The 16,999-nt window shown below is 47.6% G+C and overlaps 1 long non-coding RNA gene across 1 annotated transcript; it reads left to right on the forward strand.

Annotated features, from left to right (window-relative positions):
• The first annotated feature begins 214 nt into the window (after window positions 1-214).
• LOC117520151 lies at window positions 215-16,697 on the forward strand. Its single transcript, XR_004563550.1, has 3 exons — window positions 215-345; window positions 1,596-1,599; window positions 16,687-16,697. It is a non-coding gene; the product is annotated as an uncharacterized LOC117520151 (long non-coding RNA).
• The last annotated feature ends 302 nt before the right edge of the window (window positions 16,698-16,999 follow it).

Here is a 16,999-nt window from a genome sequence, read left to right on the forward strand (position 1 = left end):
TCTCTAACACACTCTCCATTACTTCAAACAGATGACCCCAAGTATTTAAATGTATCTACTTTCACAACTTCTACTTCTTGTAACTTCACTATTCCACTGGGCTTCCTCTCATTCACACCCACATACTCAGTCTTGCTCCTACTGACGTTCATTCTTCTCTCCAGAGCATATCTTCACTAGGGGTAGGCAGACACGGATTTTCAGGGGTCACTACCGATAGCAATTATTGACCAGATTTGAAGGCTGATACCAATATTTCAGGCTGACATTTGCCTGCAGTAAAATGTGTCAAAAAGGTGTCAAAATTTAGTATAACACACTCTTAACACAAATCTTTCTTCAGATGTTTTGCAGCATATGTTTAATTTACAGAACCTTTCAACATAACCTTCACAAAAAAGTGCAAGGAACTACAAATAACATTATGAAGCTGAATAAATGAACAAATAAATAAATACAGCCAAAAAGGCTCCAATCTGTACACTACTACCTTCTTCTATGTCAGTCTATGGGACAGCACCGTTCAGCACTGGCAGGCTGAACTTGTGATGTCTAGCAAGTAGTGCTGTGGGCAGGACTTTGTTACAAACCAGAAAGCAGCTATTCATATGTTAAATAGGGATCCACGATCCACATTTTTTCACTTCCAATCCGATACCTGAATTTGGATATCTGCCGATACCGATACTATTCCGATACCAGAGCTCTTTGCTTTAATATTATTATTATTGTCATTATTGTTGGTTTTATATGATGATATTTTGTATTCCCTGCTGGGGAAAGTGTAGTGACACGGACCCACAACAGGGGGCGCAAATGAACGGTCAATAGATGAGCCAAAAGGTAACAATTTAATGTTGTGAATGTGCACAACGAATATATAGACAATCTCAGAATCTGATAGCAGTCAATCCACAAAAGTGACGTGTGGGCAGGCTCAAGGATAGAAGACGTCTGTCCTGAGAAGAGCCGGAACCACACGATTTCCACCGCCACAGAACCCGGTGAATACTGGAGCCGCCAAGTCCCGAATTCCCAGGTGATCACCGTCCCCGACTGTCAGATCTGGTACTGCTGGCGAGGAGCACAAACAGTGAGACGTGGGTGTGTGCACACCCAGTAACAAAAACAGTCAGAAGGTGGAAAGTCACCTCCACCTCTAATACACACTCGTGCAGCTCCAGTCAAACACTTATCTGGTTGGGGTGTGAAGCGAAGCCGTCGCGGATTACGCCAACCTCACTGATAAGGCACTCCACAGGAAAGCAGCTGCAAAATGAACTCAGACTAGGACACAGTTAGTTTCTGGCTGAGGATATTACCTTCACAGGTAGATGATATCTCGGCAACAAGGTGGAGATGATGTCCGGTCTTTATGGAGTGAGATGATATAGAGTAGATGGGTGACAGCTGTCAAGAGATAATGAGTGACAGCTGTCACCCCCGGCTGTGTCCGTGGCGGCAGCGCCCTCTCGTGCCTGAAGCCCGCACTTCAGGCAGGGCGCCCTCTGGTGGTGGGCCAGCAGTACCTCCTCTTCAGGCGGCCCACACAACAGGACCCCCCCCTCAACTGGCGCCTCCTGGCGCCCGACCAGGCTTGTCCGGGTGGCGGCGGTAGAAATCGGCCAGGAGGGCCGGATCCAGGATGAAGCTCCTCTTCACCCAGGAGCGTTCCTCGGGTCCATACCCCTCCCAGTCCACCAAATACTGGAACCCCCGGCCCATCCGACGGATGTCGAGGAGCCGGCGCACCGTCCGAGCCGGCTCCCCGTCGATGATCCGGGCAGGAGGCGGCACCGGTCTGGGAGCACAGAGGGGTGAGGTGTGGTGAGGTTTGATTCGTGACACATGAAAAACCGGGTGGATCCGCAGTGAAGCTCCGACTCCCAGCTTCACTGCAGGACTGAGGATTTTGAGGATTTTGTAAGGTCCGATGTACCTGTCCTTGAGCTTCGGGGAGTCCACCTGGAGGGGGATGTCCTTTGTGGATAGCCACACCTCCTGCCCGGGCCGGTAAGCAGGGGCCGGGGACTGCCGGGGGTCTGCATGGGTCTTCGCCCTCGTCCGGGCCTTCAACAAGGCAGAACGGGCAGAGCGCCACACCCGACGGCACCTCAGCAGGTGGGCCTGGACCGAGGGCACACCGACCTCTCCCTCCACCACGGGAAACAATGGGGGCTGATACCCCAAACACACCTCAAATGGGGAAAGGCCGGTGGCAGAGGACACCTGGCTGTTATGCCATACTCGATCCAGGCCAGATGTTCACTCCAGGCCGTCGGGTGTGCGGACGTCACACAGCGCAGGGCTTGCTCCAATTCCTGATTGGCCCGTTCCGCCTGTCCATTGGTCTGCGGGTGATACCCAGACGAGAGGCTCATGGTGGCCCCCAGTTCCCGGCAGAAGCTCCTCCAGACGTGTGAGGAAAACTGGGGACCATGATCAGAGACGATGTCGGTGGGTATCCCATGCAGACGGACGACATGGTGGACCAGAAGGTCTGCAGTCTCCTGGGCCGTGGGGAGCTTCGGGAGGGCCACGAAGTGGGCCGCCTTGGAGAATCGGTCCACTATCGTGAGGATGGTGGTGTTGCCCTGGGACGGCGGGAGGCCCGTGACAAAATCCAGACCGATGTGGGACCAGGGGCGATGAGGCACAGGAAGTGGCTGAAGAAGTCCCTGTGCCTTCTGGTGTTCTGCCTTGCCCCTGGCACAGGTGGTGCAGGCCTGAATATATTCCCGGACGTCGGCCTCCAGGGACACCCACCAGAAGCGCTGCCGGACCACTGCCACGGTCCTTCGCACCCCTGGATGACAGGAGAGCTTAGAACCGTGACAGAAATCCAAGACAGCAGCCCTGGCCTCTGGTGGGACGTAGAGTTTGTTCTTCGGCCCAGTTCCGGGGTCCGGGCTCCATGCCAGGGCCTCCCGGACGGTCTTCTCCACATCCCAGGTGAGGGTGGCCACGACAGTGGACTCCGGAATGATAGGCTCCGGTGGATCCGACAGCTCAGTCTTGACCTCATCTTCATGCACCTGGGACAAGGCATCCGATCTCTGGTTCTTGGTCCTGGGGCGGTAGGTGATTCAGAAGTCAAAACGTCCGAAGAACAGTGACCAGCGGGCTTGCCTGGGGTTCAGCCGCTTGGCGGTCCTGATATACTCCAGGTTCCGATGGTCAGTGAAAACCGTGAACGGCACAGACGCTCCCTCCAACAGGTGTCTCCACTCCTCAAGAGCCTCTTTCACCGCAAGGAGTTCTCGATTGCCGACGTCATAGTTCCGTTCAGCTGGGGTCAACCTGCGAGAAAAGTAGGCACACGGGTGAAGAACCTTATCGGTCTCTCCGCTCTGGGATAGCACGGCTCCTATCCCTGAGTCAGAGGCGTCCACTTCAACCACAAACTGGCGGCTAGGGTCGGGCTGCACCAGAACTGGTGCAGATGAGAACCGGCGTTTCAACTCCTTGAACGCGGCTTCGCACCGATCCGACCAGGTGAAGGGGACTTTTGGAGAGGTCAGGGCTGTCAGGGGGCTAACTACCTCACTGTAGCCCTTAATGAACCTCCTGTAGAAATTTGCAAAGCCGAGGAACTGTTGCAGCTTCCTACGGCTTGTTGGTTGGGGCCAATCTCTCACGGCCGCAACCTTGGCCGGATCAGGAGCGACGGAGTTGGAGGAGATGATGAACCCCAGGAAGGACAAAGAGGTGCGGTGAAACTCACACTTCTCACCCTTCATAAACAGCCGGTTCTCCAACAACCGCTGCAGGACCTGACGTACATGCTGGACATGAGTCTCAGGGTCCGGGGAAAAGATGAGTATGTCATCCAGATATACGAAGACGAATCGGTGCAGGAAGTCCCACAAGACGTAGTTTACCAATGCTTGGAACGTCACAGGGGCGTTAGTGAGGCCGAACGGCATGACCAGGTACTCAAAATGACCTAATGGGGTGTTGAATGCCGTCTTCCATTCGTCTCCCTTCCGGATCCGAACCAGGTGGTACGCATTCCTAAGGTCCAGTTTGGTGAAAATTTGGGCTCCATGCAGGGGTGTGAACACTGAATCCAACAGGGGTAAAGGGTATTGATTACGAACCGTTATGTCGTTCAGCCCCCTGTAATCAATGCATGGACGGAGTCCGCCATCTTTCTTGCCCACAAAAAAGAAACCTGCACCCATTGGGGAGGTGGAATTCCGGATCAACCCGGCAGCTAATGAGTCCCGGATGTAGGTCTCCATTGATTCGCGCTCGGGACGTGAGAGGTTGTACAGTCGGCTGGACGGGAACTCAACGCCCGGGACCAAATCAATGGCACAATCGTACAGACGGTGCGGGGGAAGGGTGAGCGCCAGATCCTTGCTGAAGACGTCAGCAAGATCGTGGTACTCAACTGGCACCACCGTCAGATTGGGAGGGACTTTAACCTCCTCATTAGCGTTTACATCGGGAGGAACCGAGGATCCTAAACAATTCCGGTGGCAGGTTTCGCTCCACTGAGCCACAACCCCAGACGGCCAATCAATCCGGGGATTGTGTTTAATCATCCATGGGAAGCCCAAAATCACGCGGGAGGTACAAGGAGTTACAAAAAACTCAATCTCCTCCCGGTGATTCCCAGACACTACCAGTGTTACAGGTAGTGTCTTGTGTGTGATAAAAGGGAGAAGAGTGCCATCTAGTGCTCGCACCTTCACTGGGGAAGAAAGCGCCACTAGAGGGAGACCTACCTCCCTTGCCCATCTGCTATCCAGCAGATTCCCTTCTGACCCCGTGTCCACCAGTGCTGGGGCTTGAAGGGTTAAATCCCCGCTCAGGATTGTAACTGGGAGTCGTGTTGAAAGATGAGTATGACCTACGTGAATGTTTTGACCCCCCCCCTCAGCCCAGTCTCTAAGGGCGGCCGTTTGTATTTTGACCGTTTGAGGCAGTCTCTCTGCTGATGCTCACTCAAGCCGCAGTGAAAGCACTCCCCGCGGACCAGCCTCCTTTGTCTGAATGTGGCCCTGCTTGTGTCCCTAGCATCGTCAGCAGGGGGAGCTGTAGCCACACGGAGCGCTGTGGCTGTGGAGCGTGGGGAAGATGGCTCCCTTTCGGACCCGGGAGGAAGAGGGACGGCTTGTGCCTGACCGCGCCCTTCGCCTCGCTCCAGTCGGTGTTCTTCTAACCGATTGTCCAATCGTATAACCAAATCGATAAGCTCAGCCAAATCCCGCGGTTCCTCCTTAGCCACCAGGTGCTCCTTCAGGACCGACGACAGTCCGTTTATGAAGGCGGCGCGGAGCGCAGTCATATTCCAGCCGGATCTCGCAGCCGTGATGCGGAAGTCGACTGCATATTCGGCTGCGCTCCGGTGCCCCTGTCTCAATGACAGCAGCACGGTAGACGCGGTTTCGCCTCTGTTAGGGTGATCAAAAACAGTTCTGAGCTCCCTCACAAACCCAGTATAAGAGGCAAGGAGCCGTGAACTTTGTTCCCAAAGCGCTGTAGCCCAAGCGCGTGCCTCACCTCAAAGCAAATTAATCACGTAAGCCACCTTGCTGGCATCAGACGCGTACATCACGGGACGCTGTGCAAAGACAAGCGAACACTGCATAAGAAAGTCCGCGCACGTCTCCACACAACCTCCGTACGGCTCTGGGGGGCTTATGTATGCTTCAGGGGATGGTGGGGGGGGTCGTTGAATGACCAGTGGAATGTCTGTATTCGGCACCGGGTCGGCAGGAGGAGGAGCTGCAGCAGCGCCCTGAGCGCGCGCTTCCACCTGTGCGGTGAGAGCCTCCATCCTGCGATTAAGGATGATGTGTTGCTCGGTCATCAGGTCCATCTGAGCGGTAAAGGCGGTGAGGATGTGCTGCAACCCACCAATCACGCCTCCAGCCGACGCCTGTGCACCCTGCTCTTCCATTGGCTGTCCAACAGATGGTTGACGCCCCTCGGGATCCATGACGTTGGCCGAGATATCCTGTTGGGGAAAGTGTAGTGACACGGACCCACAACAGGGGGCGCAAATGAACGGTCAATAGATGAGCCAAAAGGTAACAATTTAATGTTGTGAATGTGCACAACTACTATACAGACAATCTCAGAATCTGAAAGCAGTCAATCCACAAAAGTGACGTGTGGACAGGCTCGAGGATAGAAGACGTCTGTCCTGAGAAGAGCCGGAACCACACGATTTCCACCGCCACAGAACCCGGTGAATACTGGAGCTGCCAAGTCCCGAATTCCCAGGTGATCACCGCCCCCGACTGTCGGATCTGGTACTGCTGGCGAGGAGCACAAACAGTGAGACGTGGGTGTGTGCACACCCAGTAACAAAAACAGTCAGAAGGTGGAAAGTCACCTCCACCTCTAATACACACTCGTGCAGCTCCAGTCAAACACTTATCTGGTTGGGGTGTGAAGCGAAGCCGTCGCGGATTACGCCAACCTCACTGATAAGGCACTCCACAGGAAAGCAGCTGCAAAATGAACTCAGACTAGGACACAGTTAGTTTCTGGCTGAGGATATTACCTTCACAGGTAGATGATATCTTGGCAATGAGGTGGAGATGATGTCCGGTCTTTATGGAGTGAGATGATGTAGAGTAGATGGGTGACAGCTGTCAAGAGATAATGAGTGACAGCTGTCACCCCCGGCTGTGTCCGTGGCGGCAGCGCCCTCTCGTGCCTGAAGCCCGCACTTCAGGCAGGGCGCCCTCTGGTGGTGGGCCAGCAGTACCTCCTCTTCAGGCGGCCCACACAACATTCCCAGTTATAAAGCTTCATGATAAAGTGTTTAGAGGAGGATTTTCTTAAAAAGACCTGAAAGTTCAGCTACAATTTGCCAGAAGGTACATCTAAGATGAAAGCATAAGCATAGATTTGATGTTTTGGTGAAAGAATTAAGTACTTTTTAAAAGACTTTCATAAACTTATTTTTATAGACATAAAAGAGAAAAGACAGTGCTCTGTCTTTCTGTCTGTCTCTCTTTCACTCCATCTTTCTCTCTTCAATTTTCAATTTCAATTGAGCTTTATTGAGATAGGAAACATATGTATACATTGTCAAAGCAAGTGTTACAGTGTTAAAATTAGAAATTCAGTCCTCTCTCTCCCTCTGTCTCGCTCACTCGCTCTCCTTCTCCCTCTGTCCCTCTTGTTCTCTCTCTCCCTCTGTTTCTGTTTCTCTCTCTCTCTGTCTCTCCTACTGAGAGCAAACTTGGAACTTTTTGGAAGCACAAAGTCTTTCAAGTGTAAAATAAAACTGTAAATTTCTAAATCTATCATCAGATACGCTTGCACAAGGAATTCTGGATTAATACTGAAGGATTTTGATGGAGTTTTTTCCCATTCAGTGGATACAAACTGTTCAGCTGTGCTCCTCAGCTGTGCTCTGAACTGGCGTTTTATAGCGTTTCACTGCCTCGGGAGGCTAATGCAGCTGACTTTTCAGCATACATTTTCAGCAACAATTCCGTTCATTTTTCAGAAAATCCATGCTCTGCGGCACAGACAATTTGAACCCCACAGCCAGGGGGAAATTTGGCTAAAACACAGCTCTTCGACTGCAGAACAGAGCTCTCTCAAACAGCTTGGCTTCAGTTCAGAAACCTCAATTCAATTCAATTTTAATTCAATTTAATTAGCTTATAATGCGCCAAATCACAGCAAAAGCCGTCTCAAGGCGCCTTACATGAAACAATTCAACATAAAATTTAAATAAATAATTAAAAATGAATAAATAAATTTCAAATACATGATTAAAAACAGAAGTAAGAGAATAAAACAGCTAAAAATAACAACTATTCATAAAGAGAATAAAAACAGGTTTTCAGTCTTGACTTAAAAATGGCCATGGACTCTGACTGCCTCACGGTCACAGGAAGACTGTTCCACAGGGTGGGTGCACGATGCGAAAAGGCTCTTTGACCTGCTGACTTCTTCTTCACCCTGGGAAAACAGAGAAGTCCCACATCCTGCAACCGCAAAGCCCGGGCCGGCACGTAAAGTTCCACCAGATCAGCCAGATAAGGTGGCGCCAGTCCATGAACAACCTTGTAAGTCAATAACAAAACCACATACAGGGAGAAAAGCAAGGGGCCTAAAACGGATCCCTGTGGAACCCTAAATTTTATGTCACCAAGGTCAGAGGTAGTGCCATTATACAAAACACATTGAGAACGACTGGACAGATATGACGTCAACCATGCAAGGGCACTTCCAGTAGTCCCAAAAAGACTGTCCAACCTATCGAGCAAAATATGATGAGCCATGGTATCAAACGCAGTACTGAGATCTAACAACACCAAAACTGTAGTGGTGTCTGAGTCCATTGCTTGCAGAAAATCATTCACTACTTTAGTGAGCGCTGTCTCTGTGGAGTGATATTTCCTAAAAGCAGACTGTAGCGGCTCATAAACATCATTCTCAGTGAGGTGGTCTATGAGCTGCCGTGAAACCACCTTTTCTAAAATTCTGGAACAAAATGATAGATTTGATATTGGCCTGTAATTTTTCAATACACTAGGGTCAAGATTAGATTTCTTAAGTAATGGTCAAGGTTGGGTAGGATTACTTTGAAAGAATACATGTGGATTACATGTATGTATGTACATACATTTGGATTACTTGTAATCTGATTACTTTTGGATTACATTTCAAAGTAATCCTACCCAACCCTGGTAATGGTTTAATCACTGCAGATTTAAAACATTTCGGAACAGATCCAGAGGTAATGAGAGACTGATAATTTCCAGCACAGTCGGCCCAAGAGTGGACTACAGGTTCTTAAACAGTTTTGTTGGTATGGGATCAAATAAACAGGTTGTGCTTTTTGTAGACACCACGAGTTTCATCAGCACACCTAATGAAATACTATTAAATTCTGTAAAGCTAGATAACACCTCAATGGTAGCGCCCACCTCCATAGCAGGTTTTAATGGTTGGGCAGAGGCCTGCTGAGATATGCTCAGCCTAATATCTTCTATTTTCTTCTTGAAATAATCCAAGAAATCCTGCGCTAAAAATGGAGAACAACTAACAGGTGGCTGCCCATGAATAAGAAATGCTACCGTGTCAAACAAGAACTTTGAGTTATGTTTGTTTTTACTGATCAAATCAGAGTAATAGGCCCGCTTTGTGGCCAGTAGTGCATGCCTATAATCTAAAATAGCATCCCACCACACAAGGCGGAACACCTCTAATTTGGAACAACACCATTTCCGTTCCAAACCTCTGGCCTTCTGCCTGAGGTCACGCAAGTAACCACTGAACCAAGGTGACTGTGCCTTGGGAGGGCGTGGCCCCAAAACAGGAAGCGCAATCTTATCAAGTGTAGTTTTAAGCGCTAAATTTAGACTATCCGCAAGGCTGTCTACTGATATAGCATTCTCCAGACTCGAAGCTAAAATATCAGGTAGTCTAGCCTCAAGTTCAGTCATAGTTGAGGGTTTAATATAACGCCGCAGTAGCAGACAAGGTTGTTGTACCACTAAACGTGGCAGCGGAAATGTAAACCTGATAAGTGAGTGGTCTGAGACTATAGATGCGAGAGGCAAGATGTCGATATTTGTGACAGCAAACCCACGTGCAAGAACCAGATCCAGGGTATTTCCACTAATGTGTGTTGGGTCCTGAATGCATTGCTAGAATCCTAAAGCATCCACAATTTGCATATACGATTTGCTAAGGGGATCAGAGGGCTTATTTATATGAATGTTAAAGTCACCAATAATCAAAATCTGTACTAGTTGACAAACTAGAGATGAACACACCAAATTCATCTAAGAAATCAGAATATGGGCCAGGGGGCCTATAAACAGTGACAAAATAACATAGCTGAGCTCCAGTTTTATGACCCTGACAGTACTTAGCATCACGGGCATAACGGAGAGTCAGATGCTCAAAGGAATTATATTTGTGACCCCCAACACCTAATAAAGAAAACCAAGATTTGTAAATAAAAGCAACACCTCTGCCTTGCTTCACACCATGAGACACGTGACCAAATGTGTACACTGGTGGACCGGCCTCATTCAAAGGACGGAGAGTTGTGGGTTTGAGCCAGGTTTCACATAAGCCAATCATATCTAAACAATGATAAATCATTAATCAACAATGGTTTCGAGGGCAGTGATCTGATGTTCAGGAGACCCAGGGTAAGGACCTCAGTGGGGATGACAGTCTGACTGTTTGGAACCCGGCGAAGCAAGCCCAGATTCCGAGAGCGCCACTGGCGCACATCAATCCGGCGAAGATGTGGACGGCTGGGCCGACAGTCCTCAGAGCCGACCAGCGGCACCACGCAGGCTTTAACCGGATCCACAAGGCACCAGGGCAGGACAAATCCCGCCAGAATTCTGTGCACAGCTCGTCCAGATGCCAAACAGAGCTTCAGCTTCACCAGTCAGCCACTTCATCTCTCCCGGCAACGACTGCGCTTTCGGCCGAAAGGCAGTGCAGGAGCACGGCACAGAAAAGCGGCACCTCCGATAAAAATGGGGGCGGAAAGTTCTGTCCACCCGCCGATAACCACGAACCGGATCTCCAGCCCCCAGTTGGGCTGGAGATCCAGCAGCATTTGGCGATCATACACACGCAGTGCCTCTGATTCAAAAACAGCATAAAATTACAAACAGACTGGAGAGCATCAGACGAGCAGCCAGACACAACGGCGCCATCTTGGCACTCCCCCTCCGCCCTCGCCTCCTCATGCTCAGCAGCAAACAGAGCAGAGAGCAAGCAGCAGCAGCTGAGAGGGTTCACAGATGTGACTCCTCTCTAGTATCGGTAAACACCACAGGTTGTATCAGTATTTTCCGATACTTGAATTTTGTTGGTATCAGAAGCCAATTCCAATAACATTACTGGATCGGTTCGGTCCCAACCTTAATTTTAAAAGGTGGTTTGGGCTAATAGCTCATCAGTGCCTGAAGTCAGGGGGCACTGAGGGTTTTTTTTTTTCCAGATTTTTGCATTTTGCATCACTACTCTTAGCTTCATAGTGGAGTAGAGCAGAGAAGGATTTTTTTTCACCAAAACAGATCAAATCCAGGCTTGCATCTCAGATGTACCTTCTGGCAATTTATAGCTAAACTTTCAGGTCTTCTTTTTAAGAAAATCCTCCTCTGTACCACTTCATGAAGCTATATAACTGGTGATACAACATACAAAATTTGCACTGTGCACAATTTCTCCAATCACAGTCACGTAAGCCTCACTTCTTCTTGCACAGTCACTCAGTTTTTGAGAACTGTCTACTCCGTGCAGATGTATCATAGAGTGTCATACTGTTTGTATTTCTTCATAATCGATGTAAATAAAGTCCAAGACATATTCAGTGGCATCTTTACCATCAGAGAGCCTCGTCCACAACCACCACAAAAGACTCCAAGCTGTCACTGATGTTACAGCACACAGTATTAAGAACAGGGGGATGTAAACTTTTGACCACGGTCATTTTCATTCATATTCTCTGAAAAATGCCAAAAACAAATCCTGCCAGCGTATGTAAACTTTTGAGCACAACTGTAGGCATGGTAATAAGCATTTTCACACTCTCACTCTCTTCCAGGTCTGACGCACGAGGTCAAAGAGCAGGAGATGTAAAGTGCAGTCTGGAGGCATCATAACTGACTGTGTGGGCAGCGAGAACGACAGAGACTTTGATTAGTTGATAAGAAAGATGTTTTGTGAAAATGTGGTATTGGTGTCCAAGGAAGAAAAACTGAAGCTTGAGCTGCACATGAACTGAAAATTCAGGTTTTGCCTGACTCCACACACTGCCGACCCAGGCAGCGTCTATTCGTAAACACAGAATCAGCTGATCAGTGTTTCGCTTTGTGGACCTCTACAAATTTCCAAGTGTGAGAAATAAATTATTTGTGAAGAAAAAAATAAAATTAATGATGGATCTGGTTGGTGAATGGCAGTTGAATGGTGTCTCTCATAAATAATCATGAAGTAACGGCCTGGTCCGTGTCCCTGCATGTTCTGTGTTGTTTATTAGGCTTATAGGCACATATACAGAAGCATATTGCATTCACTTGACTACGCTGCCCTTTTAAAAGATGACAACGGCAAATCACTCCACGACCCGATATACAAACTGGAGTCCGGCTGGCTGGATGATAAGAGACGGCGTGACTCGATGGCACTGTCGCACATTTAACCCGCGCACTACTGCACAACGCGCTGAGTTATATAAAATAATTATTTCGTAGCGGATTAATAATTTGCTCTCAGGGATTGGCTGACAAAACAATCTCTAATCACTCCAGAAGCACAGAGGAATTTTCGCCAGCAGCTTTCCTTGTGCGCTTCATGGGGTGGAGAAAGCGTTTGGAAGATCTCAAAGGTAATTGTTTTTAATATTCATATTGTAATGGCTTGGTAAAATAGTTGTATGTTCACTCCTTCTTATAACCATCTGTACAATTATGTTTATTATGGATTTAGACCGTTGTCTGACTGACGCTGTCACTGACCTGTCTGTTTACGTTTTTAGACCTCTCGACCTTTGAACCAACCTGGTTGCGCATGCAAATTCCCAGACACTGAAAGGGTCGCACAACACCACGAGAAGACCTTATCCGAACAGACCTCAATCACTAAACTGGCAAAAAACTTTGGCGGAGAACATCTACAAGAGAGAGAAAGAAACAGTCTCACGCTTGCAACAAAACTTGCAAGACAGACCAGAGAACAATACAGCAAAAGAGAAGGAAAACATCAAGTGGAAAGATGGAAACAGCACAAAATAGCCGGATGATTCCAAGAAGAACTCAAAAAGGAATACATTGACAAGTTGGATCAATGCAGTGGCCAAAAAATGGAGGACTTGGTTTTGATGGAGAAAGAATTCTGACTGGAGCACAAGATCAGGGACTTCTAACAAATGGCTTCAAAAAAATGGCAGGGATCTCAGAAAATGATAAATGCCAATTCTGTCATACAGCTGTTGAGAGTATAAACCATCTAACTTAAGCATGCCAGATCCTCATGGCAGACGGACATTATACATCCAGACACAACAAGATCTGTCAATATCTCCACTGGAAAGTATGCAAGGAACTGGAGTAGGAAGTCAATGAACACGTCTGGGAGCACGAGCCAGCACCAGTCTCATCCAATGGAAAAGTAACTGTCTTCTACGACAAAGAGATCCCAACAGGAAGACATATCGAAGGAGGTGCAATCAAACCTGATATTGTCATCTGGAACAAGCAAGAGAAAACAGCCAAAATCATCGATGTGACAGTCCCCAATGACTATGGCCTGAGTCAAGCGGAACGGGGAAAGATCACGAAATACCAAGACCTGAAAAATGAACTACGAACAACATGGTCATTGAAAGACATCAATATTATCCTAGTTGTGTTGGGAGTAACAGGCCTGATGAAGAAGAACCTGAAGAAATACCTTGAGGCAATCCCAGGTCATCCAAGTGCACATGAGGTGCAGTTGTCTACAATCAAGAGAACGATCGCCATCTTGAAGAGAGCCCTCGGATACAATGCCAGCTCTGGTTAGGATAACTATAGAGTCTAGGGTGCAACTTTAGACCCCAGGTTTGGGGCCCACTGCATTCTATTAAAAAGACATCAAAAATAAATGAAAAGGCTTATTCATACTGGTTGGGTTTTGAAATGTAAAGGAATTATGACGAATAGGTGAAAGGGGGTATGAATACATAAGTGACATCTTCCGACTCCTTTTGGAATGTAATAATACAAGAACATGCTTTTGGAGGGCGGTATGCATTTTCAAAGGCCCGACGTTCATGCCCAGTCACCCAAAATGACAGATATTCGCCTTCGTCTAACTCAGGCGAATATCTGTCATTTTGGGTGACGGCATGGACGGAGGGACTCAGAAAATGCATACCGCCCTCCAAAAGCATGTTACTGTATTATTATCACTTTTTACTGAGATACACAACACGTAACGCGTACATAAAAAGTTGGCTCACTTTAACCTTTGTTGTGTCGGCTGGCGCGCGCGCTGCTCTCCAAATTCAGCAGTGCGTCTTCATCAAGCTGGCTGCTTTAGCTGCTGTTCATTGTCGTACTATCCATGACAAAATCATCCGCAATATCCATATTGGGACCAAAACACACTTCTCGCCTTTTTATCTTTTCCTCTGCGGACATTTTTTTCTTCCTCTGTGGACAGTTCTTGGGCTGCGCGAGCTATGACGTCATCTGTTTATGCACAGCGGGTGGGTTAGCCATTACCGGCCTAGCAACGCCTCGGTAAAGTGATAATAATACATAATATTTGTGTTCCTTTTAGTATTATTTTTATTATGTTAATTTGCTAATATTTTCTCACATATATTATTTACTTTTTAAATATGTTTGAAATAAAGATTCTTTGATCATTCATATTTATTTATTTAAAGCTGGAGTGCCAGGAAGCATATTGAAATTGAGACAATTGTTAGAAATTTGATGGGGACCAAAGTAATTTTGTCCATTAGTGTGAATATAAAGGATTCCCAAAATATAAGTCTGAACGTGATTAAAATTCGTCCGTATCGAAACAAATTCTGAATTATTGGCACGTGCCAAAAATTTGAAAGCCAGGACACCATCGGAGTGATCAATCAATCAATCAATCAATTTTTTTTATATAGCGCCAAATCACAACAAACAGTTGCCCCAAGGCGCCTTATATTGTAAGGCAAGGCCATACAATAATTATGTAAAACCCCAACGGTCAAAACGACCCCCTGAGAGAGAAAACTGACCCACCTTTCGTCAAAAAAGTGACAGCTGCCAATCAGAATCGATGACGTCACTATGCCCCGCCCCTAAACCCCTCCCCTAGTCCCGCCTCCAAGCCCCGCCCCTTATGACGTCACAACCAATCATAATCGATGACGTCATTATGCCCCGCCCCTAAGCCCCGCCCCTAGTCCCACCTCCTAGCCCCCGCCCCTTATGACGTCACATCCAATCAGAGTCGATGACGTCAGTATGTCCCGCCCCTAAGCCGCGCCCCCGGCTCCTCCCCTAGTTCCGCCCCTGGCTCCTCCCCTAGCCCCACCCCCCAAGCTCCTCCCCTAACCCCGGCCAAGCACCGCCTCCAAGCCTTACCTCCCCTCCCACCCAGGGTCTAATATTTTAATGTCATTTTATTTCATGAATTAAAGATCTTTTAATGTATTAAAGAATTAACTAATTCTGAAATAATTAAACATAAATCAGTGTCTATTATTTAATGCCCCTTTAATATTTTTAATTCTTAAATTATTACGTTTCCTTTTCTGTTTTTTAATTCGTAAATTAAAGAAGGGGGTACAAATAGCCGTCTCTCGGCTGTAAGTCTTTGCAGCAAGACGGTCAAATACCCACGCATAGAGCCGCTCGCGGAAACATGACCCCATGGCTGTAAAACCTGTTGCAGACGCTGTGTCTGTGTGAGTGCGTGTGTGTGTGTGTGTGTGCGTGCGTGTGTGTGTGTGTGTGTGTGTGTGGCGGGACACCCGCTGAGCGGAGATGCTGCCCCGAGGTGATGAACCCGAAGAACAATAAACAATGCTCCTTATCACTCACGCCAGATGATGTTTTCTTTTAAGATATTAGCCGATCGATCATGGTGCGCGGGACACCCGCTGAGCGGAGATGCTGCCCCGAGCCCGAACAATCAACAATGCTCCTTATCACTTACGTCCCTGGGAACGAGTCAGCGAGCATTTCCACTACAACCGGTGAAGAGTGAAGATGCCTGGACCCCCAGCTATGGGTATAAAATAGAATAAATTTGCGGAAAAAATCCTGGAAAACCATGTTGTTTAATTAAGTTTTCTTGTCTTCGAGCAGAGTGCGAAAACCGCATCAGCTTTCAGGGTAAGTGATTTAAGTAATCTGTTTTGATAGAAATGAGTGTTTTTAAATGATGCACGCCGTCTGAAACTGTCTTTTTTTTTTTTTTTTAGACAAAACCACGCAGACGGTCCAGAGCGCGTTCGGACCCGTCCTCGGTAATATATTTGAAATAGTACAGAATATCCGCTTGCGAGGGTGATGCTTTGTATTCATTTATTTATGTTAATTCTAGAAATCAAGTCAGAGCCCCCTGAAGAAGTTCGAAGGCTGGAAGCCCCGACTTCACCACGCAGATGTAAGTACAGCGATCGAGATTAAATCACGGTTAAAAACTCTGGAATAACCCGATTTTTTCTGTCACAGCCCATGGAGAAGCGGGTCAGCGGGAGAGACCCGTAAAACGATCCGCGGATGTACACGGTAAGGAGTCGGAGTTTATGTATTTATTTATTTATTTTAAATAGTTAATAACTAACGATTTTCTCTTTTTTCAGCACGCGGTGGAGGGAGACCGTCTATTTTCCACCGACACGCAAGGCTCGAAGATATTCTGAGCTGGGATTAACCTCATCACGCAACTTTCTTGAAAATGTGTAGTCTGTTTTTATTTTTTTATTTTTTCTCTCATTCCGATGGAACGGGAGAATTCATTTGAAGAGGTATATTAACTGAATTTCTTGAGGTAGATTCTTCCTGCTACAGATTTTAAAAGATGGAAGGAGAGAATTCACATCGGGAAAATAACTTCGGACGTGTATTGGATTTAAACGCTTCAATAATCGACTCAGCAGGGAGCGCTCCTGGAGCAGATGGTCCATTACCCGAGGCGTTAAATTCGCCGCCTCGAAATAACATCGAGTCCGGAGAGAGACTTTTAAGCCGTGTTCGTTTAACACCGTTAAATGAGGCTCTTAACAATTTAGCGGCTGAACGAGAATCGGAAGAAATTAACCCCTACATCATTTCTGCAATTAACGCTATAAATTCGACGGTCCAGTCTGATACTGAAGAGCCCCCTGACCCCCCGCACACCTCACCTCCAGACGAGTCTGGTCCCGCGGCGTTGAACCAGGTACGCCTGACTCCGTTAAATAACGCCGTAAACCTCCTCGCGTGTGAAGTTAATCCTCACGTCCAATCCGCGGTGGATGAATTAAATCAAACGCCTAACGACGCTCGCG

Source organism: Thalassophryne amazonica, chromosome 1 (assembly GCF_902500255.1).
Source record: "Thalassophryne amazonica chromosome 1, fThaAma1.1, whole genome shotgun sequence".
Taxonomy (NCBI): domain Eukaryota; kingdom Metazoa; phylum Chordata; class Actinopteri; order Batrachoidiformes; family Batrachoididae; genus Thalassophryne; species Thalassophryne amazonica.